Source organism: Pyrgilauda ruficollis, unplaced genomic scaffold, assembly GCF_017590135.1.
Source record: "Pyrgilauda ruficollis isolate IOZ18807 unplaced genomic scaffold, ASM1759013v1 scaffold65, whole genome shotgun sequence".
NCBI lineage: Eukaryota > Metazoa > Chordata > Aves > Passeriformes > Passeridae > Pyrgilauda > Pyrgilauda ruficollis.
The window spans coordinates 295,781-319,233 of NW_024528266.1; the positions used below are offsets into that span (position 1 = coordinate 295,781).

Below are 23,453 nucleotides of genomic sequence, written 5' to 3' on the forward strand. Positions count from 1 at the left end.
TAAATGATGGTTGAAATCAGATTTTGTGGGCCATTCACTGGGCCGTTCTGAACAATTTCAAGAGTCCTGGCTTGTATTGTCCTGCTATATTCTCCTGCTTCCCCTATGGACTGCTGGTGTTGCTTTGAAAATTTTATTTTCTGTTTGTCATTAGAATTTTAGAGAAATAAATTTATTTGGGTTTTTTTTTTTTTAATACTTTCCATCTGTGGAGCCTTTACTCAGGTATATGCTGTGAACTTTCATCTTCATTGTCAGCAAATTGCAGTTTGCATTATGTTTTGATATACAAGAAGGTTTTGTTTGTTTGTTTTTATCAATATAGTTCATAGAAATACAGAATAATTTTTGTTCAGAGGGCTCTCTGGAGGTACACCTTCTCTACTCAAAGCAAGGCCGACTCGGAAGAGGTTGCTCAGATCCTTGTCCACTTAAACTTTTGGTACCTTAATGGGGTCTCCACATCATTTCTGAGTAACCGTTCCAATATGTGACTTCATAATTTTTAACTTTTTTCCTGAAGATGGAAACAGAATTTCTCCTGTTGAAGCTTCATGCAATAAAGACTGAAAATAAACTGGGGGGTTTTTACTGGTCACTTCTTGGTCAACTGTATCTAAGCTGACCAGATCTGAAAAGGTTTGTCAAAGGTTTAGCCATGGTAGTTCACAATTAGTCCTCCTAAACAGTATGGTTTTGGCTCATTGGCAAGCCCCAGGCTTTCCAGTTTCACTAGGATCTTGATTTGTTCTATATGGATCCTTAATGCACTTCTGAGTTACTGAATCTGGAATTGAAATAATTAATTCTCTGTTAGTTGCTTTTTTATATCATATGAGAATATAGAGTGAATTTAAAGGATTTATAACTTCATTTTATCTGGAAGTAAATAAGAATCGTGATATTATATGACATAGCAGTTGTAACAGTCAGGTGGTGATATTGTCAGCATTCTATGTTGTTTCTGGTGTGAATAATTCTATAATGCTCAGAAAGGTAATCCTTACCATGATGATAAGTGTAAGAATTTTAGTTTTAACTTAGAGTTTCATTAAACTTGTGTAAGAATCTACTGTTATTTTCTGTTTGGAAATATGTCTTACCTTTCAGTACTTCATCTTTAAAAAACATTCACCAGGTGATCTCCACAAAAGGAACGTAAGGTATTTTATGTGACTCGCTGGAATTTCATGCCCACTTACTAATACCTCCTTATGTAACTCATTGATCTTATTTTTTTCATCTTAATCATTCAGTCTTTTGCCTATTTATTCCTTTTTATTATATAATTTTCATCTCCCCAGCTGGCTGTAGGGCAGTGTGTAGTTTTCATTTTGTCTTGCCCTATGAAATCAAAATGGCCTTTTCCTAATCCTACATTTGGATGTCCATATGTGCTGTAATTTACCTTGAAAGAACCTGAGAAACTACTTTGAACAATCAAGGACATGACTCTGAAATATGTTAGAAATTTGTATTGAAATGACACAACTTGATTATCTTCAGATATTCAGACATTTATATGTTTATGTCACTTTTAAATTATTAGTGAAAGATTATAGGAAAATATAAATCCATAAAATTGAAATATTGTATTGAAGAATCGGATAAATAAGTCATCTGAGCATACTTAGCAGTTTCCATAGAGAAGATCCCTTACTTCCATTGCAACTAGGTGTAATATTTTCGTCCAAGAATCACTTCTGCTCCAACCAATATTATAAATCAAACTCAGAACAGTACAGAACAAAAGACATAAAAGAAAAATTCTTTCCTTACTGTGGAATGCTCAAGCATTTTTAGATGTAGTAAAACATAGTCTCTGGCAGTCTTTTGTAGAATTGAAATATTCTATGCTTGCAAGAGTGTAAAATAAGATTATATATTTATAAAAATAATATGTCACATGTTTTCATGCACTTCAAAAATATACAAAGTGTACAAAATTCATGGGGAAAATTACATGGGTTTCCACAAAAAAAAAGTTGCACTATTTCTATTTTATAGCTGATAGTACCCATAGAAGAAGGAGTTACAGTAGTGTATACCTCTTTATTGAAAAATAACATGCTAATTGAGTTAAAATATTAGCCCTGTTATTCAATGTAATCCTTCTTATTGAGCACTGAGTGCTGCTTCTAAGGAATAATTTAATTATGATCTGCCAAAATGTAATACTAGCTAGTAAAATATGCTTCTTTGGCTGCAGTTGCTTGTAATTGAAGAATCTAAATTGAAAAACTGCACACAATATATGCTGTACTGTGCTGCAGACTTACAGGCTTGTTATTAGTCTTATCTTGAAAAGGGAAATTGAAGACATGGCAGTAACTTTCAAGATTGAGAATGTTATTTAGTAAAAGGCTAATGAATGATTGTTCAATTAAGAGAATTAATTACCATTTCACTTTCAGTGAAAAAGCCTTGAAAATGTCTACTAATAATTCTTTATGGGTTTGGCCATGCAAGGCTCATAAGGCAGATTGTTCAGTAAGGTTTCCCAAAACCCTGGGTAACAAAGCTGGATAGTCTGGAGGGCCCTGGCATGTGAGGAAAATTGGTGATTTTCCAAGTGCTCCATAAGATCTCTCTCAATCTCTTCTGCAGCTTTTTCTCATGGATGTTCAATTTCTGACAGACAAATCTGTGATCAGTTGTGTAACCAAGACCTGTGGGATGCATAATTTAATGAAAAAGTACTACCAGAGAATTACCCATATTACCCAGCATGGGCAGCTTGATAAAAGCCACTTCAGCACAGTGGACAGTGTAAGCTGTTTTGCAGCCTGTCCATGATTTAGTGGTTTCCCTTTTCTCTCCAGCTCTTGGGTGTTTATTTTGGCTGTTTGGTTTTTGTTTTTTTATTTTCTCCAAGTCTTTGTAGTACTGTCCTTTTTTTGTCAGTAGTTAACTCCTTTCATTTGAAAGAGAGAAGAGAAGAAAATAGGAGTGGGATGGATGAAATTGGGAGCTTTATCCTCTCCTAAGAAATTGATTCTTTACCTTCTGACTTGAGACAGGCCTCTCTGCTCTGAGTATTTCTTCAATTATTCTCTGTCATTTTTTTCTCCCCCATTTTGGGGGGGAAGTATGGAACAATTGACGTTCTATACTTTCTATGTTTTATAACATTTCTGGCAACTAGTTGATTGTTTGACCAATGAGCTTCTGAAAACTAGACTGTAGCTTCTTTCTCACTCATTGCTATCAGCAATAATGAATATATAATGCCTCATAACCAAGCAATATGTTGGCTTTCCTGTGCTCTTCCAGATGAGAATGAAATTATTTCCATCTGTTAACTTTTTTATGGCTTGAGTTATAGCTGGCTTAGGCAATGTTGAAGGCTGGCTAATCGAGGGGACATTTAAGGGCTTTGCCTTTTTTAACATCTTTGGTCGAACATTTCAGGCAGAGACAAAACTTGTATGGCTTTGGCTTTGTGCCTAGCAAGAGAAAGTCTTTATGCTGAAATAAACAGAATGGAAAAATGCAGTTGTACTGGGGAGGAATCCATTTAATCAGTGATAATGGGGTTTTGTTCAAACTTTAGTTGTTGAGCTTGTAGATTAATTTTACTGAGTGCCATAGTAAAAGGAAAATCTTTAGGCTTGTAGAAATAAGGTCATATTTTCCATGTATTCTTTATGAAATATATAGTTTATCAGCTGCATAATTCTACTTTTAGGTATTTTTAAGGGTCTATCAGAAGTGACCTTACTGGTTACTAATCTAGAGAAGTAAGATATGTTGTCTGTATGTTTGTGTAATTTGGAATATAATTTTTTTCAGCCCATGGTGGTTTTTTTTGGAGCTTTGGAAAACACCATGCAGGCTGTGGAGTTTAAGCTAATTGCTACAATTAGCAATAGGACTAAGTCACATTGGACATATATTGCATACTGTGTTTTACTAATTAATCATTTATTTTACTGAGGGAAATTGCAGCTGCCTGTGGCTGTCATTAAAAGTTAATGTGTCCGATACAGTGTCTTTAGATTACTCTTGGGGAAAAAAAAAAAAAACAAAAAACAAAAAACCCTCAAAAAAAAGAGAAATGTGGAAAATTGTCAAATTATGTCAAAATTGCTGTGAGACAGGCCATTAGGGTTGCCTGAGATTAGTGGGGCAGAGTGATACCACTCAGGCTGCAATTAGTCTGTCAGATATCGCTGGCTGCATTACTTCTCCCCATGCATCTTTCACCTCATCAGTAAAATAAGCATAATTATAGAGTCCCCTTTTATAGTGCACTTGCAAGCCACTGATGGAAAGTACTGAGAGGAAGCTAATTGCTGTTTGCTAATTGCTGGTCAATATGGAATTGGCCTTAAACTATGGTTTTTAGAGACATTAACGCATTTCCTTCAGTCTTCTATGAAATGTATTATATTTGCTAATACGATGTTAGCCACGCTAGGAGCCAATCGCAAGTTTAATACACTGTAAAATACTGCACGTTTTCTTCCTTTAAGTAACTTTGTAATTAACTGCTGTAGCATTGCTGGTTTATTCAACGACTCTGCATCTAATGCAGTCCCTTTCATCAAGTAATTCATGCTGGAAATTGGTAGTTCCTTCATTTCATGGTGTGTTGATGCTGTGTATACTCATAAATTTAAATAAATACTGATAAAAGTGTACTAGATTTAGTAATAGAATTCAAATTTATCATGTTAAATTGGCTTTTTCACTTGGAAGTATACATTGGCATACCCATGCCCAGCTGGTTGCAAAGACAGAACACCCCATTGTTGCACTTCTCATGTTTTTTTTTTCTAGGAGCATATCTCAGAGTAGTAGAGAATATTGGGAAAAAGTGGGTATAATCAGGTATTCACTTTGGCAGTGAAGATGTTTTATTCTAAGATTATGCATTGTAAGGTATTTAATGGCAATGGACAAACACAATGTCAGTTATTTAGTTATACATGTTCAAGGTACAGGAATAATTTTGTCCATTCCATGTGATGGCTCTTAAGCAGATCTGACACCAAGCTGACTGGGCTGTAGATTCTGGGTTCCTCCTCCTAGCCATACTTGTAGAAGGCCATCACATTTGCTAACCTTCAATCAATTGGGACCTCCCTTGTGAGCCAGGACAGGGGGTAAATGATTCCAGTGAGCTCTTCCACCTCTTCCACCAGCTCCCTCAGTTCCCTTGGGTGGATCCTGTGTGGCCCCATAGATGTGTGCGCGTCTAGTATGTTGCTGGCCATTGCCCTTGGGTTGGGTTGGTTTCATTCTGCTATCTGCCCATCTTACAGATCTGAGGTCAACTGATCTTACTACTAAGGATGGATGCAAAAGCAGCATTAAGTTCCTTATCCTTTGTCACTTTGTTTCCCCGAGCATCCACCAAAGGATTGAGCGTCTCCTAAACCCTTCTTTTGTTTTTGATGTATTTATAGAAACTTTGTTATTTGTATGGCAGTAGCCAAATTAAGTTCTAGTTGCGTTTTGTCCCTTCTAATTTTCTCCAGGCGTAACCTCATGAAGTCTTTGTAGTCCTCCTGAGTTTCCTGCCACTTATTGCGAAGATCTTAAACTCTTTTCATTTTTTTTTTTTTTTCCTGAAGTTCCGATCAAAGCTTGCTGTTTAGCCACACTGGTTGTCTTCCCTGCAAGCTTATCCTTTGGCACATGGAGATGGGCTGTTCCTGTGCCATTAAAATTTCTTTCTGGAAGAATGTCCAGCCTTCCTGGACTCCTTTTCTCTTAAGGATCTTTGTTCTTTATAACAGGTGCTCTTGAACATTGTGTTCATTTGCTGGCACTCTTTGTGTACTTTAGAGTGTGAGCTTACAGCTTGGGATGGGCACACAGCTGTGGACCCCTGTGGAGTCGCACTAATCCTGGCTCAATAAAAAGACCTTCTGAATTGGTTCACCTCAGTTACCAGTTTGTCATTGCCCATGCTCACGTCGAAGTTCTGTTGAAGGCTACATTGAGAATGTTTTTGAGCCACACTTTGACATTATCTGTCTGAAATGAATACCTTTCATTTTTAATACTGAAAATGGAAAATTTCTCTCTTTCTGTTCTGCTTGCTCTGCTACTGGCTTAGTGGCTTAATCTTTGTAGATTACATGTGTCTATGTGCTACAGCCTCAAAGAAACCACATTGACCATGAAACAAGTTCTCTTCCATATGTAGAGGTGGTGGTGATAGAAGTATTTACTCCATGTGTTCAGAAAGCAAGTGATGAGTTTTCTTATTTCTCCTGTGGTTGTGTGAGTGAAAGATTTTCATAGAGCAGGGCAGTGTGGTCCAGGTCAGCACAAATTTGCATTGATTGTGCCCCAGCCTCCTCAACAAGCCAGGTCTTAGCAGCACCTTGGAAAGAGGCATTAAAAATAGTAACCCTATCAATATGTGTTGTCGCTACATCAGCAGTTCTGTGCAATTGGCTGTGATTAACCTGTGGCTGAGCGCCATAAAATTGTAACTGTTGCAGAACTGAAACCATTTTCTCTTTTAGTACTTCCATGGTTTTGATCAGTTGCTGCAGGTCAGTCACGTAAATCCCACCAATGGAGCTGATCACACCTATTGCATTTTGGGATAAATCTACAAATCACAAAAAGTGCATTGCAAAATAATGAGCAAGCGGTAGAAGAAATCCAGAATGTCTGCAAGAGTCTATAGAAGGAATTGCTTACACTAAGTTATTAGGGCTCATGAGTAATTTGAGTAATTTGAGTTAAATGGCAGCAGGTAGATGGAAGAATTTCTGATAAAAACATGTATAATACTGCCAGGTCTAACAAATTTCCCAATAAGTTGCCCAGTTATCCAGGGTTTTTTAAGGAAAAACTGATTGAAAATAGGAGTGGGATGGAGATGAGCACACAGCATCTAAGCTTCATTATAATTGATTTCCCTGCAAATTTATTATTTATTATTGTTATGAAAATACCAACTCATCAAACAGTTCTGTAGTTTACAAAGAGCATTTCATATGAGTTTTATGGCTAGTGCCATTACCTTCAATTCCAATAGGTTGAAACCAAAAAGAATTGTCTTCATATAAGTAGTTTCTCAATTTCTGAAGCCGTACATTATATTCCTCCTATATATTAAGATTTTTTTCTTCTTCATGATAGGTTTCAGAGACTTCCTGGCAATGAAAAATGGCTGGTTCTATAGATAAAGCAGTAAAACTGGTAATATGCAACTGTTGCTGTAAATGGTTGTTCAAGAAGAATAAAAGGTAACAGATAAAAATGTAGGTCTGATACTCAGGCAGTGGAGTGCCAGCTGTACATGGAATTACCCATTTCAATATTTGTGTTCATGTATGACCATAAGTATGATTGTGCAGAATTTAATTTTGTTCTATTAATTGTCTCTAATGCTTTGATCATCCAGAGTTTCTGAAACAGGAGAAAGGAGTCACAGGAGAAATTCTCACTGTTTGTAGCATAGCTGGCTCCTGGCATAGCTCTGTGCTGCAGATTTGTTGAATGTTCTGTCTGCACACTGCATTTTATTACTTTGCAGCTGAGTTATCAGAGCAATGCTGATCATTTTTCTAGTGGAGGAAAGAAGGGATATGAGAAATGCTGATACAGCATGCTTACAACTGAGCATCCTGATCTAGTACATGTCATCTCTGCTCACTGCAGGGCAGTTGGACTGTTAGAATTTTATGGTTTTGACAGAAAATAATAGTGCTGATTTTGTGCAGTCTGGCTCCACTTGAATTCATGAAGATGAAGTGGTTTATTTCAAGGCTTACGTGATGAATGCCAGGGATAGAAAAATAAACTTTTTTTTTTTTTGAAAATCATTTAGAAATTGCACATCAGGGACATATTCTACACCTGATTATGTAATTGTCCAGAGCCAGTTGGTAGGCACATGTATTTTTCACGAGCATTTGGTGAATCTAAAGAAATATTGCATATGTCTGATAGTCTGTATTTCGCTCCAGTATTTACCTTAATATTACAAATACAGCAGTTCTCTGCCTCTGGTCAGAGCCTCAGCTGGGTGGGAAATAGCACAAGTGCATTTAATCCAGCTGGTACTTTGTGCCTTGTCAGAATGCTGCTCTCTTCATCTTTTTCTCCTTACATGCTTTGTTAATGGTGAGTTCCCTTTACAGAGACAAGAATCATCCATGTGATGAAGAGCTCATGGATGTAACATGCAAAGTTACTCATGCCTAGGAATTGGTTTTAAATTTGAATTGAAAATTCTCCTCTGTTTTCCCTTGTGGATTTAACAAAACTTACTGAAAAGTTGTCAGGTAAAAGCAATGTCCTCATCTGAGGGCTGAAGAGGAAGATTCTTCTTTTAATCAACAGCTCTTGTGTCAAATCTCTGTGAAGATAATCAAAATAGGAACACGTAGATGATCAGAGATAACTGATGTTGCCCCAGCAGAAATTCAACATGTCATAAAGCAGTCAAGCAAGTTGTCAAACTGTATCCTTACACCTCTTTTAAGCAGGATAAACAGAATGAATGACTAGCCAAGGATCACTTATACTCTAGGAATTTTATTTCTTATGTGGCACTATTTTTCCTGTCCCTTCTGGGCAAATCAATATGGTGGGGTTTTGGAGGGGGATTGGTTTTGTTTTTAAACTTTTTATTTTGCTTTATTATATGAAGAAAACAAATCTCTGGTCACAGCTACAAACTGCCACTGAGGACAAGTTTCCATTACTTGCCACCCCAAGCAAAAATCTCTTCTAAAGATTATTCAGATTTCATTTAAACGATGGTATAAAATTAGATCAGTAAGTTCTTAAATCTCCAGTGTACAGCCATGCCAGCCTTGCTCATCTGTGTAAGACCTCTGCTGCTAATGAATTTCTGGTAGTAGCGCAGAGAAAGAAGGCAGTATTTGGGTCAGTCCTTTTGCTATGAAAATGTTCATTTTTCTCACCAGTCCCCAATCCCTTTTTGTTTTCAACCTCTACACTTCGTGATGTAGCTTTGGATCAGTTGGTGTCTCAAACTTGTACTTCTACCCTCATGCACAGTGCTGAGGAACAACAATTGCTTTCAAAATTAAGACTGGCAGGGTGCACATAGAGAGAGGCAGTTTAGTGGGTCTCAATGTTTTATAGCTAAAAGATTTAACTAAAATCACCACTTAATAAGTGAGCAAATCTCCCACATGAGCAGGACCTTTCCTGATTTGCCCCATCAGAAAGAAGAGCTTTGTATTCCTTTTGTGTAGATTGCTTTTACATTGAAACAGAGATTAACCTTTTTGAAGTAGTCAAACTGAACGTTCAAGGTAGAGTTTTAGATAACCCATGGTAAAAATATTGCTGGATCATACTGACTTTCATAAAACTAGTCAACTAGCATAAGTTTTGCTGTCTAGTTTTTTTATTTCACCAAAACTTTATTTCAAAGTTCACTGAGGCAGTGGCGAGCTCTGCCTTGATGTTAGTGAGCTCTGGACTACCTGAATGAGTATGACAGTGACATCCGAATGGATTCACACTCACAAAATGGATTCTGTTTGCACCTGGCTGTCATTAGAATTTGCATTCTGGTGGGCCTGACTACCTTTTTTTCATTGCAATTGTGTGTGTCTCTGTGGGTAAAATGTGAGTATGTAGCTGTGTAGTAGTTATACATTATTACAATAAATTACTTAGGAAGATACATGTGCTTTTGTAATACATACATAACTCCACAGTTCTCACAAATATACCTAAAATGTGCCACTGTCTCTTGCTAGTGACCCTGATGGTTGCATTGAATTTGCTGCTAGGAAGTGAACCCATACCAAAAATCTGTTATATAATGTCCAAAAGAAAGTATTTCTGAAATATGTTTCTTAGGCTGAGCTTTCCTAACCTATGTCTTTGTCATTGCATTTTTCTTTCACAATTGATTTTTCTAATGAATATGAACTTTTACTCTATTTCTTTCGACTTCTGTGATGAAGCTCTTTCTAAGTTGTGTCTGTCTTTATTAAGATGCCATTGTGTTTTGACAATGCAAGCTCCATCAGTATATTTTGTAGGCCATATTTTACCGTTTGCTGTAGTTTGCTGATACAATACAGTATTTGACTCTTGGTTTTTTTTATTCATATAATTGATTTTTTTTTCCCACAACTTAAGCATTTTTCAGATTATCTTGTGTTTATGGCATCTTTTTCCAGCTTCTTAAACAATTTATTAGGATGACTCTCTGGCTTAAAATATAATTTTTTACTATTTATATCTCAGCTTTTGCAAAAATATAATTACATAGTGTTATTTGGATAAATTATTTTCTTACATTCTAGTCACTTCAGGACTTGGATTATGTGCAGCTTAATTGGCTAGGATTAGTAAGAATTAGTACAAAATAGAATACTAGTGTTAGAATTAATACAGAATATTCTTCTCATTATTTTGATAGTATTCAGTTTCCTTCCCCTATATGTTTGTATCTGAATGCTGCATAGAGTCTTAGAGAAGCATTTCTGAATATCTTGACAATCACTAAATCATAGAAAAAAAATTAGTTTTGTATAAACTTTGGTCCTATAATATTGTCATTGCACAGTGCTGTGTGTTCTCCACAGTGTTTAAATGGGTGCTGTTTATAAGTTAGTTTCAGAACTGTAGAGAGACAAATGAAGTACAGTGTAGTCTTGCAGAGCCTACTTGAAAAAAAAAAAAATTATTATTTTGATACAGTGTCTTATGGAATATGTTTCTATCAGAGTTGGGAGAAGATGTAGTATGGTGATAATTTCAAAGGCAGTGCTTACTTTTATTCATGTAGTAGAATTAGTATATAAATAGATGTATGGTGAGTTTTCAAGACCACATTATTCTTGTGCTGATTTTTTTAAGATTTCATTTGGTTTTGTCTGTGCCATGGTTGCAATGCAGAACTTCATTACATTTTTTTTATGGAGTACAGATAGGAATTTACCTTTTTGGACATGCTGGGAACTGAAAATACTTGTTCCTATGGAACGTTTTCAGTGTGTCAGAATAATAAAAATTTACGTACGTTTAAACTACTATTTTATTCCGATCTTTTGGGGAAATGCAATAAGAGCAGTGATAGCTTTGCTCCTGTGTGTCATTCAGAAAGGATTCTCTGTTCAAGTTACACCATAATAAAAACCCTTTCATTTATTCCATCTTGGTTTTGATGTTAAATTGCAAATTCCTGCCATTATCTGGAATATAGCTGCAAAAGGGAGAGGGAGCAAAGCACAGATGCAAAAATAGGAACAGGAGAAAAGTGGTGAGATAGGAACTAAATGTAGAAATGCTTTGCTGGATGGGGGGTGGTTGTTTGAGCTAGTCTGGCACCCTGGCAGTACTGATTCTGTATTTGGTATTTGCTGAAGCAAGTAATTTATCCTGACAGTAACTTTGCAAGAATCCTATTTCACTAAGATTAACACTTTCTCCCTTGTTTCTAAGGGCAAATATGCTTTATTTCTTGTTTCTGGATCTTCTTGTCATGTCTTTTCTGTGGTTTGTATGTGTATGCTTTAGCAATTGTATGCATGAACTCCAAAAGTAAGATCAAGCAGCTGAGCTCTTTAGCTTTCTTAAGGTGATGGGGTTTTTGTTGTTTTGGTTTATTTTTTTGTTTGTTTTTTTAGGCTTCTTTTTTTCTTCTTTTTTTTTTTTTTTTTTTTTTTTTTTGCTTGGTTTTTTCTGGGTTTTTTTTTTTTTTAACATTGTTTATTGGTGGAGCTGGGAGGTAAGTACAGTTTGCTGTTGCAAGGTTGTGAGCTTCAACCACAAGGGAAAGCAAGAGGACTAAGGTTTGGGGTAGCCATTATTACAGATGGCTTTTGGAGCAGTAACATAAAATATTAATGTGCTATCTGATGAAATCCTCGTGGCTTTGGCCCATGACATTTTTCAGGGCCTTCTTGCTCATCACCACTATGGTAAGAAGTTCACTCAGCTGCTTTTGAATGAAAAAAAAAACTGAGGGAGTGAAAAGAAAGAGATATGGGGGGGGGGGAAGTGTTTATAATTGCATAATATACAGCATTTATTCTGACTTAGAAGGGTACTGGTAGTGAGATTGTGAGGTTTCTGTATTCCTACATTAGGGCTTAAGGCAGAGCTCTATTTAGAGAGGTTTGTGCCCAGCAAAAATCATTGATAGCTTGTAATACTGGCAGTTAGAGAAGATATTTTTTACCCTGGATAACAGCAAAGAGGGAGCTTGTACCAAAGCACTGTTTAGTTTCATGCCATGATTGGCAAACTACAGCTGAAATTAAAATAATGACGTTAATTTTAAAAGAGCTAATTTTTTTTTAGAGTAAACTCAAACACAAACTGTAGTTTGTGTATTTTTTTTTTTATGTGGACTCATTTCAACAATTTTAATTTTGTCTGAAAGCAACAAATCTTGAATCTGCCATTTTTTTTCAGTTTCAAGTGCTGATCCTGCTTCAAGTCATGGTCTTGCAGCAGAAGTAATCAGATAAATCACTAGCACAGTTTTTGCCATGGGTGCCTGAATTCCAGTTTTCCCCTTGACTCCAGTGCACAGCAGCTCAGTTACATGCACGGCCCTTCATGAAGCACATGAAGTCAGTCTAGCAGCTGGAATTTGAAAGAAGCTCTACACAGGCACTCCTCATGCACTGACCATCTAGAAAGGCCCAGCCCGGATCAGCCATCCAAGCTGACATGAAATAATTGGGATGTTGCAAACAGTGGGCTCTTCTAGGGACAAAACCTCCCACTTTTGCTTCTGTATGTAAAGCCAAATGCAGGCACCAAAACGTAACTTCTGGAAACAATGTTTTTTTCCCTACAGACTCTATCTATGTAGAAACTAATTTTTTAAGCATATCCTTAGGTTACAGTAACATTGAGTAGTGGATTTGCAGTGGTGATTTTAATACTTTTAAATTCTGTTGCAGTGGAATAAAGCAAATGAGGACAGTATGATTTTACAGGTACATTTAGGGTCAAGAGGGGAAGCCATATGAGCAGAGGCTGAGGCCACTTGATTTGTTCAACATAGAGAAGATGGGTCTGAGGGGGAAGATCTCACAGTGGTGTACAGCTTCCTGATGAGGGGAAGCAGAGGGACAGGTACTGATCTCTTTGCTCTCAAGACCCAAGAGAGCAAAAAATAAAAAAACAAACAGAAAACCACTGAAGACCTAGTTTAAATTTAGAGAGGCAGGTATCTCAGCAGCTTGACAGTTTTCCCATACAAGGCCTTTGTGAGCACCAAGTAGCTTCTTTGTCTCTGTGCAGCACAGATGTATCCTGATCGGTGCTAGGTTTCTGTTCCTCTGCATGCTAATGGGGAATTGTGCAGTCATCAGTTTTATTTTTAATGTCTGCCTATTGCAGTTGTTTTGTCTTTGACTAGGCAGGGAAAAGATCCTTAGTTGTGGAAATTAAAAAGCTTTGTTGTTGTTGTTGTCATTTGATTTATTACAGCACAGAAGAGTTACAGTACAGGTTGGTGCAGGCTAATTTTGTTTACAAAACAAGTCTTTACCTGTAACTAGAATAAATATTGTCATGCTTTAATGTAACCTTAAGACTTTTTTAAGCCAAATCAATTTCAGAAGTTAGGTGTTTGAAAAGGTATGTTTATGATTGTTTCACCTCTATCTCCAGTGCACCATCGAATTCCAGATAGGAAGCTGGACAAAAGGCTCTTCACACCTCCTTTTGCAGAACAGGGATGATGCTGTTCTTGATCTGCATTTGTCACTTGGGTTTTAAGCATTTTCATTCTCTCGTGAATGTTGCAAGATACTAGTATTTTCCTAGTTTCTTACTCCATCCGGAAGTTGATTAATTGATAGTGAATTTCTGCTGCTGTGTGTCTCTGGCCTCTTGCTCTATACATTCATATCACTTTTAGTAATATCCATCTTTCAGTGGCTATCTGACATATAAAAGGTCACTTCAATAGATGCCAATTGAGAAGATAATCCAAGTCTTTCCAGCTCTTTTAAAATAAATTTTACAGGGTTTGACGTAGAAAGATAAGTGTTTGTTAAGGGATTTTTTATCTGTCTTTTAAAAGTGAATAGATTACTGTACAGTTATTATAGAATTTTGTAGGACCTTAAAGACCTATTAAAAACTTAGCATTTTCTGTGGAACAGAACATTGGCTTTGTTGTGTTTTCACCTTCATTTGTTAAAGGACAAATAATAAATCACTAAGGTCATACAGTTCTCTGTTTAGGGCACATACATCCTTGTATTCCTAACAGTGCTATGTCCTGTGCAATATTTATGATATTTAGATTTTGCAAGCCCTGTTGCTGAAATGTTTCCATATTTTTGTTATGCAAATTTAGTGTTGATGGCTTTCAGAAATGTAACTGAAATGATTTTGAAATGCATGCATTGGTATGTTTTTTTATATATATAGGCTTTTGGAAGTAGAAACAAGGTCATATTAAGTTCCAGTAAGAGCAGGATAAAAGCTTGTGAATATATCCCGAATCAATATATAGTTTCACATGAAATCATACCCTTAGGCTCAATCTTCAAGAATTTTCATACCTGAAATATCTGCAGTTATTTGTCTTTGTGTGCTGGTAGGGTTTTTGGGTTTTTTAATAAATAAGGCGGCCTAATCAGATTATCAGAAGGAATAGATCTGGGGAGAAAGGGCAAACACAGCTTTGGAAAGAAGGATTTAAGATTGATGGCATGCAGAGAAAAGGCTCCTCAGGACAGCTGAGATTATCTCTGAACTATTTCTACGTGGGAATCGATTTTTTTTTTTTTTTTTAATGCATTTGTGTGGAAGATGAACAAGTTGTGTGTAGAAATTCCAAGAAGTATTTTCAAGTAGATAGTTTTACATGCTTAGCTGTGAAGCTGTGACCACTGTTAAATGCCTTCAGGGAGCAGAAGCAGTTGTTTTACAAACAATGTATGGAATGGCAAGAACAATTCTGCATCTTTCCATTTCAAAACTTCCAGCAACTGTTCCTAGTAGTCTTAGTTTTTCCTTCTGAAAAATGTGATAGAAATCCAGGAGATTTTAATTTGGTGCTTTCTGATTCTCTTATCTGGAATAGATTTTGCTCTGTACCAAGGCTACAGCACATAGATTGGGATAGCAGCAGTCTTTCAACACAAGGAGCAGCTGCGAACTGCAGCTCTTAGAGGAAGCCAGAGGAGAAATGATGTTTCATTTCCTGCCTTGCTCATCTTTCAGGCAAGATCAGAAAAATAAGGGACCTAGTATAGCTCTTCCAAGAGGGCACCTCATTTCCTTCCTTGTGCCTGCTCTGCTGCACTGACTGCAGCTCAGGACAGCTAAACCTCTGTGTTCTTTGGAAGGATAGTTTCGACACCTCAGTGGCAGGAAGGGAGAATCCCCTGGGCCGTCACCAATTAGACCAGAGCAATTTCTGAGTGGGAGAAGTAAGGTTGGAGGAGGAGGCAGTTAATTCTTCTGTGTGGCTGAGAGTACACTGGCAAATTGTGACTTCCTTCTGCAGTTTCCATGTACCAAAAAACCTGCCTTTATTTTCAAATTAAGCAATGTTTACTGGCATTTCGCGAACACATAGAGCAAGAAGCGTGTTGTTGTTTTTGCAATTTACCTTTGAATGTGTAATATAAACATGCATGTGTGTTTTACAGTGCCTCTGTGAATGTTCTCGTATTTGTCACATGCGGGTTTGCCTTTAAATATTGAAGAATAAATGAGCTTGAACAGACAACTAACGAGACATTTCTTCCTACATGGAAGGCTTGCATTTATGAGCCACATATGTCCTACTTGTATTTTCAAATGACAAGCCTTGTCAAATGGTGAACTTGTTTTCTGCCTGATGCTCACAGAGATGTTTTTTGGTATTTAGAAGTACGTTTGCAGATTGCAGATTTAAACCAGTTTCACAGAATGACAGACCAAACTCTAAACACTCTTTCGGAATGTAAGAAATGATGAAATTATCCTTTAAAAAATTTCTGTCAGTCATTATAAGTGATAGCAAGCTTCAATTTAAAATTGGACTGTAGTGGAATAAAAATAACTGGGAATAAAATTAAAAGAGAATGCAGTGAATCTAACCTCTGAATGCAATGCTACTTTTGAAAGCTTTAAGGTAAAACCCAAAGGTGGAAAAATGTATAATTTTCAGTCTGGAAAAAGATTGATAGCCTTAAAATGTGTCTTACCATGCCAAAAATAATCTGTATGCTAATGGACATTCCTCATATTAGCCATCAGTAATTAGAAATTATGGAAGGGGGCAGGAGACCTTGAGTTCACTTGAATAAAGTTGTACAGTGAGGGAGGAGGGAGAACAGCTAATGTGTATTGCTGTCTGGAAGACAACATGAAAGATCATTGAAAGGATATTTAATTTTGATACTAAATCAAAGTTTTGGTAGAAAATGGGAGATGAACTTTTTTCCTAAAAAAACCCCAAATTTGTAAAATGAGGTCTTTATTGACTATTTTTAATGGTAGGTTTGAGAATAGTAAAGGCTGTCGTTGCAGCTGCTTGCCTCATTGGGAAGAGTCTCCCAAAGATATGAAGATGTAGTTTGGGGTATAATAGATGGTACCGTCCCTTTATCAGACAGACTGGAGAGGAAAATACAAGAGTGTGTGTGTGAGAGGGGAAGGAGAGTGTTACAGGCACTGATAGGAGTGGTAAATATGTCCATCAGTAACAGAATATAAGGAATAGCAACATCCTTCCTGAAGCTGTTGGCTAATATGTGCACAGGAAGAAAATGAGAATACAAGAATGGAAAGAGATTTCTTTAAAGCAGCGTTAAGGTATAATAGGAACTGTGGAAATGTTTCTTTATATTCAAACATACTACACTGAATTCTCAGGAGGACAACTTTAGGGGTGGTAGTGTGTACCTTGAAGTTTTCTCATGTTATTTCTGTAAGTAACAAGCAACATCTCATAGGATTGAGATTAAATGATGACATTTTTTGATTAAAATGGCATTTGGAGTTCATTGATGAGAAATGTGCTAGTTGTGCTAGTGCTGCTTTCAGTCCGTGGTGGTGCTGGGACTCAGGTTTGGGTGGAATTATCATGGTTTATCATGTGTAAACAAAAGTATATAAAATTGAACAAACACCATGGTGGTTCAGCTGTCTTCAATTTATTCTAGAAATCCAGAGAGCCTTCAGTGACTTCTGGAGTATAATGTGAGCTTTGCATGAGCCAGATGAGATTTTTATGCTCTATTTCCATAATTTCACACATAGCAAGAAGTAAAAAAGGAACAGGTGAAGACAAATAATAATATAATATAATTTAATATAAACCTCAGTAAATATTATTGTTTTGGATAAACTATTCTTAAGGTTCGTCTTGAAGGTCAGGAGTTTTGATGAGAGCTTCAAAAGTTGCACTTCCTGAAGTACCTCATTTCATGTTCAGGGTGTTTTAAGGGGAAGAATCCAGTCTTCCTACAGACATTCTTACAGAATCCAACCTTACTATAAACTGCACTCTTTCAAAGTTATGTACATTAGCAAGGCATAATGTTTAAGTATTGAAAGGGCTTGTTTCAGTTCCCTTGCTGTAGATGTTGAGTGCCATTGAATATGCTGTATGGTAATCTCATCCAGTTTCTAGCTCCAGTTTTGGAAGGGTTTCCTCCATGTCCTGTGTCATATCTGCTGGCCGCTGTATGGCTCAAATAAACCTTAGGATATCTCAGAGATACTTAAATTTAGGCAACTGACGTGCTCCCACAATCTCAAATCAGAAACCAAACAGGTCAAAAGAACTGCAATCTACTGGAAGAAATCATTTTACAATGAAGATGATGAAACATTGGAATGGGTTGCCCATAGAGGTGGTGGATGCCCTATCCCTGAAAACACTTAAGGTTAGGAACTCTGAGCCTCCTGTTCTGGTTCTAGAAGTCCCTGGTCATTGCAGGAGATTGGACAAGATGACTTTCAAGGTCCCTTCCACCCCAAACTATTCTATGATTCTACTGCATTTTTGTAGTGCTATAGAGTACAATAGAATGTAAAGTGGGAGTAATGATAGTTCTCAATGTATTTGCTGTGCTAGGGCTACTTGTGTGGGTGTGTGCATTCTGTTTCCCCTATTAAAAAAAAAAAAAAAAAAAGATAAGCTACCTTCATTCTTGTAGCATGTCTTCTTAAGTACAGGATTACAAACAGGTATTAAAAAAAGCCAAAAAAAACCCCCCAAACAAACAAAAAAATCCATGCGCAAAACCCATTAAATTCAGTTTATGTGGAAGTCTCTTTGCCTTTTAGACAAGAAAACCTAAATCCCCGTTTTTCAACATTGTTAAGCATGCAGGAAAATAATGCAGCTAGAAGGCTTAATAGCAGTATCAAGCCCACACAGCTTGGCTCTATCTTTCAGAAGAAACTTTTCATGTGAGGCAAGAACGACACTAAAATAGCACATCTAAGAGCACCATCAATGCTTTTCTGCTAGGTTTAATTTCTAAAGTTATGGGCTGTTGCTTTTGAAGCTCAAATTTCAGCTAGAGTGTGTATTAGATTTAGTGAGCTGTTTGATTTCATTACAAGGCATAGGTCTGCTGCGTTTCTCTGATGGCACAATCCACCTGCCTTTGCTGAGAGCGCTCCCGTGGGAATCAGAGTGTTCGTGTGATGATGAAAAATTAAACCTTCCGTTTGATGCTCCTTTTATTGAGGCTCTGCAAGAGGATGTTGAAATGCCTTCTGTGTAATAGGCAGCTGGAGTAAAGCATTATCCATCAGCGTGGGCATAATGATTTATGTGAATACATATTTGTCACTGTATGCGGTGACAAACTCCAGTGAAGCTCAGAGCATTCCTTGTGGTTACCCAAGGAGTGTTATTACATTTCCTGTTAGACTTTGATGCTTTTTTTTTGGTTGGTTTGTTTATTTTTTTTTTCTCTAATGCTTGTTTTTATCAGTTTCTCTGTATTGAAGAGAAGGAGCACTACTCTAGGCAGTTAATCTTCCTTTCTGTAGAGACTTAACCTTCTCAGGGCACCTCTCTATGTACCCAAAAAACACAAACCTATCTGAAGGGTCAACAGCTGAAAAGGAGCAAGCGCAGCAAATACCTGCACTGCAGTGACTGCAGCTTGTATGGATTGGCTTGGAGTAATGTGATGTGGCTGCCACACCATTAAGCACAACATGAACTTCAAGAGCCACTGGTGTCTTTTTTGAATATGCCCTAAAGCTACCTTAGTGCCAGTGTGAACTCCTGGCTGCTCCAGCTTCCTTGCTGGCAGTGCCCAGTTTACCTGGTTGAATGCTAGGGCTGGAGGTGTCCTGCTTAGCAGAAGTGATTGTGGTACATCCTTTGCTATGGCTTCAATTCTGTATTGGCTTAGGAAACTTTCCTTCTAAATTTTGGAAAGAAATATGAAGGCAAGTCCTACAAATTCTCTGCAGTTGCTGCAGTTCTGTTGTGTTTTGGGTGGTGTTACTTGGAAGGCAGCAGGTGCTTCCCACCTCCCCACCTTTGGTCTGGGTTTCTGCAGAATGTTGTTGTTTCTTATTTTACTAAAAATACAGTTATTTATTTATTTATCCAAAGAACATTAAATCTGGTTTTAACTTGAACAGACTGCTTTTAAAAATTTCCTATGTAGTGGCACAAAGATATTTTAAATGATCTTGTTCATAACTCTCTAGCCTCTGAAGCTATTAATTCTTTAATGAGTAAATTACCTCATTTCTTTCTGAGGTAACAGTGTTGTCCCAGCTGTGTGATCTTTTCAGGGTATTCCCAAAGAAGAAAAAAAAAATCAGCAACAAGGTCAAAACCCTGAAGGATTTCCTACTAGCAATTACATTCATCACGTGCAGCTCTCTGGTGGTTTCTTGGCCTCACTAATTGCCTGTAGTGTGAAGTAATTTTATGTCTGAAATAGCTTATGTGCCTCTAGCTTGGGTGAAGGCCAGAAACCGGGCCAAAAGTTACAACTGCTAAATTGAAACAGAATCCAAGCTATTGAAGAAGTAAATTGGCCTATCCCATCCTCTGTCTGTCATGGCTGAGCTCTGGTCTTTCTTCCACTGATTTTGAGGTGCATTAGTGATTTTAAACCAACCAGTTGGTGTTCTGCAAAGGCATGTGGTTTGTCAGCTGCTCTCCGTGAGCTGGGATGGAGTTCTGACTCCTGGTAACATCCAGGGGGCTCCACGGGACCTTCCCTCTTCCAGCCACTGCAGCTTAGCTTAGCAAGGAACCATCACACTGGGGTGTGGAACATGTGATGTGTGATCGGTACAAGTCTGAAGAGCGGGACATTTCCTGACAAAGTTCTCTTTTCCAGAATGCTCTGCTTCCCAGCCAGAGAGGCAGGCCAGGCTGTCACACAGCGAGCTGTCAGGCAGTGGGAATCCACATCCTGCCTTCTGTGTGTACATCCACACAAGTGCCCACAAGGCATGCTCTGCCACCCCTATTCCACAGGCAGTATGGGAGCCATAAGTGCTTTTTGGTGGGGATTTTTTACATTGCTTAAAATATTAAAGGAATTTGTGTCCTGGTTTTCCTTCTATTTTATTAATAAAGAAACAAGTACAGACCAAAACTAATCTTCCTATCTAATTTCCTCTTTCCCCTGCTCTTTCCCATTGCCTGATAGGCACCTGGGAAGAATTAGCGATCTGAGGAGTAAAACTTCTTGGGGTGATGCAGATGATTGGTTTTTCTTTAAATTACTTCAGTCCCCCACAGCAGTTTTGCTCCTTGCCTTTTTTTTTTCCCTTTTTCCCATTCTTATATCTCACAGCTATCCATGTAGATATCCTGAACAGTTTATTTTTGTTTCATGTTTCAGGATAGCAGATCCTGGAAGATAATAGAGTGTTTCCCCATAAATCAAGTTAAATTGGAAGCACTTGGCAATAGTATTTTCCTTTGTATGTGTATAGAAAAGCTTATTCATTCTCCATCTGGATGTTATGAGTAGAAATTACTGTAAATTAGAAGGTGCTGTGTTTCTGTGATGGCATCTTTTATTCTTGATACAGAACAATCAGAATAATTTCTATTCATTTTTGGTGTTAAGATATCACATTTTCTTCACTAAATAAGGATTGTTTGCTGGAATGAAAGATGCATTTTATGCTCAGTCTGCCAGAGTGCCCTTTGCTATAATTCAATGTGACATAATAATGCTTTGAGTGTCTTTTTCTTTGCCTATATTATTTGCAGTATGGGAAGACTAAGAAATCATGGCTTTAGTGTTGCTTGTCAGGAAGCCCTGAAATTGTCTCTTACCTTATACCTTCACTTTTCATCTTGTGCAGTTTACTAAAAGGGAGCAAAAGTAGTTTACATTTTGAGTGACAGTTGGCATCAAATAGCACATAGAAAAATGACAGCAAAGCTTCTCAAATACAAACATTATTAAATAATATGTACAGTTTTCATGGTAAAGAAGATTTCAGTCTCTGTTGCCTCCTTAATTATAATCTAGGAGTCTCCAGCAATGTAGGAGTCTTAAAATTTGGATTCTGAAAGAGCATAGTTCAGTGGCAGCTTATATTTACTAACCAGGAAGAGGTGCTAACTTTTTTTCTGGCTGTGTGGAACATGTAGATGAGGATTTTCAGCATCTGTCCATAAACTCACACTGTCTGCCTCACAGCTTCCTCTTGCATTGTCTCTTAAATCTCTCTGCTTACTTATTCTTTCTTAATACTGTGCAGAATTGTGAATTTAGGCTCTTCAATTGAAAATATAGTCTAAGTAGTGAAGGTTTTAAGTCCCAAAGACCCTTTTAGTTTGCTTTCTTAAATTACTGACAGAGCTGAATGTCATATTGAATTTAACTTATAACAATCAATTTCATTGTCTTTTTGAGATGAGAGAATTAAAAGTCAAATCAGCAGTGATAGAGTGAGCTAGTCTTGGAATAACTACTCAAACCCTGATTTATTCTCTCATTTCTTCTCTGGAATTCATGGAGTTACATAGGGCGTGATCTAAATACTACAGAAGTCAGTTAAATGTCCTTTACTGGCTGTATGGCCACATGTATATTCCATGTAATTCTCAAAAAAAAGCTTTTCTTAAAAAAAATCCCCAAAAATTAAAATATTTTGGAGGTCCATGGAATGCACATGCCTGCATTGATTGAATGCATTTGTCTAAAGAGGAACAATGTTAACACTTATTTTTACCCTTGTTCTGAAACAAGGGCCTCAGCTCCTGATTTTGTGCAGGAAAGGCCTGCCTAGAAACCAACCATTGGTTTATGTGAACATCAATACTGTAAGCATCTCGCTTCAGTTTCAACCTGTAAGGATCAATATAACACAAGGAAGAGAGGAAGAGCTGCTTATTGGTCTAATTATCTATCTAGAGCCTTGTATTTTCTTTTTCCCTTAATGTTCAGAAAGTCAGTAGTGAAGCACCTTTTGTTTGAAATTAGCATGTTTGAAATTAAGATAAATGTGTTAATACAGGCAAATCTGCCCATCTCTTACAATTTAGAATGCTGTCTGAAGTTGTCAAAATATGACATTGCCGTTACACCAGTGACTGCAGTTTACTATGAGGAGTTTGTAAGTATAGCATATGAAGAAGTACCTGATGCAAAATTGATTTGCTTGGAAGTGGAGGGAGTTACATGTGCATTCTGATTGGTGAAAGATCCCCCAGAGAAGCAGGAAAAATTTGTACTATCTGGTCACTCTTTACAGCAGAGTATATATAAGAAAGAAACCAAACCCTGTCTTGTCTACCTTGATGTTAATCTTTGAAGGCAATAAAAGGTATTCTTAATTATGATGCTGACATTCAGGCTAAAAGTGACCCTTCATTTTTAGCCCTGAAATGCTTCTCATTTTTGTTTCTCAAATAACTATTACTAACATCATGGATTAATGACTGTTCAGTACCCTCCCTGCAGAAAAGGAGGCAGATTTGAAGGCCCTTCTCTTTCTCCAGAAGTGTCTAAAAGGGATCTTTGCAGCCTTGTTCTCTGCAGAGCTTGATGCATCACTCAGTCCAGCCAGGAGAAAATCTACAACATGCCCGAGACAACCCCATGCCCTAGGAGTGCTCACTTCCTTCTGAACGACCCTGCCAAAATATTGACACTTGTAAAACCTTGGCTTTCAAATGAGCCAGGCTGAGCTTCCAGCAGGTCACAACCAGGTCTCCATATTACTGTGGTGCCCTGTGATGACATGGAGATGAAATGACCTTGACATGACCCTTCAGGAGAGTGTCATTTTCATGAAGCTAGTTTTAGCTGTGGTGCATATGAATGATATGAACATGATATTGTGATTCTTATTATTACTAGAAAGAAGTTCTCATTTTGTTTTAAAGAATACAGTGTTCAGATCCATCCAGGCTATTGATCACTGATCAACAAAAAAGTCAATATGTGTCCGCAAAAAGTACCACAGAAACTTGATGGAGATATGTAAGTAGGTAGTTATTTCTCACAGAATCACTAGGTTGGAAGAGACCTTCAAGATCACTGAGTCCAACCCATGCTCAAACACCTCAA

At 37.3% G+C, this 23,453-nt stretch overlaps 1 protein-coding gene across 1 annotated transcript in view; it reads left to right on the top strand.

Annotated features, from left to right (window-relative positions):
* The window catches only part of CCSER1 (coiled-coil serine rich protein 1), a 382,235-nt gene that overhangs the window by 239,239 nt on the left and 119,543 nt on the right, over positions 1 to 23,453 (top strand). The window lies entirely within an intron of this gene.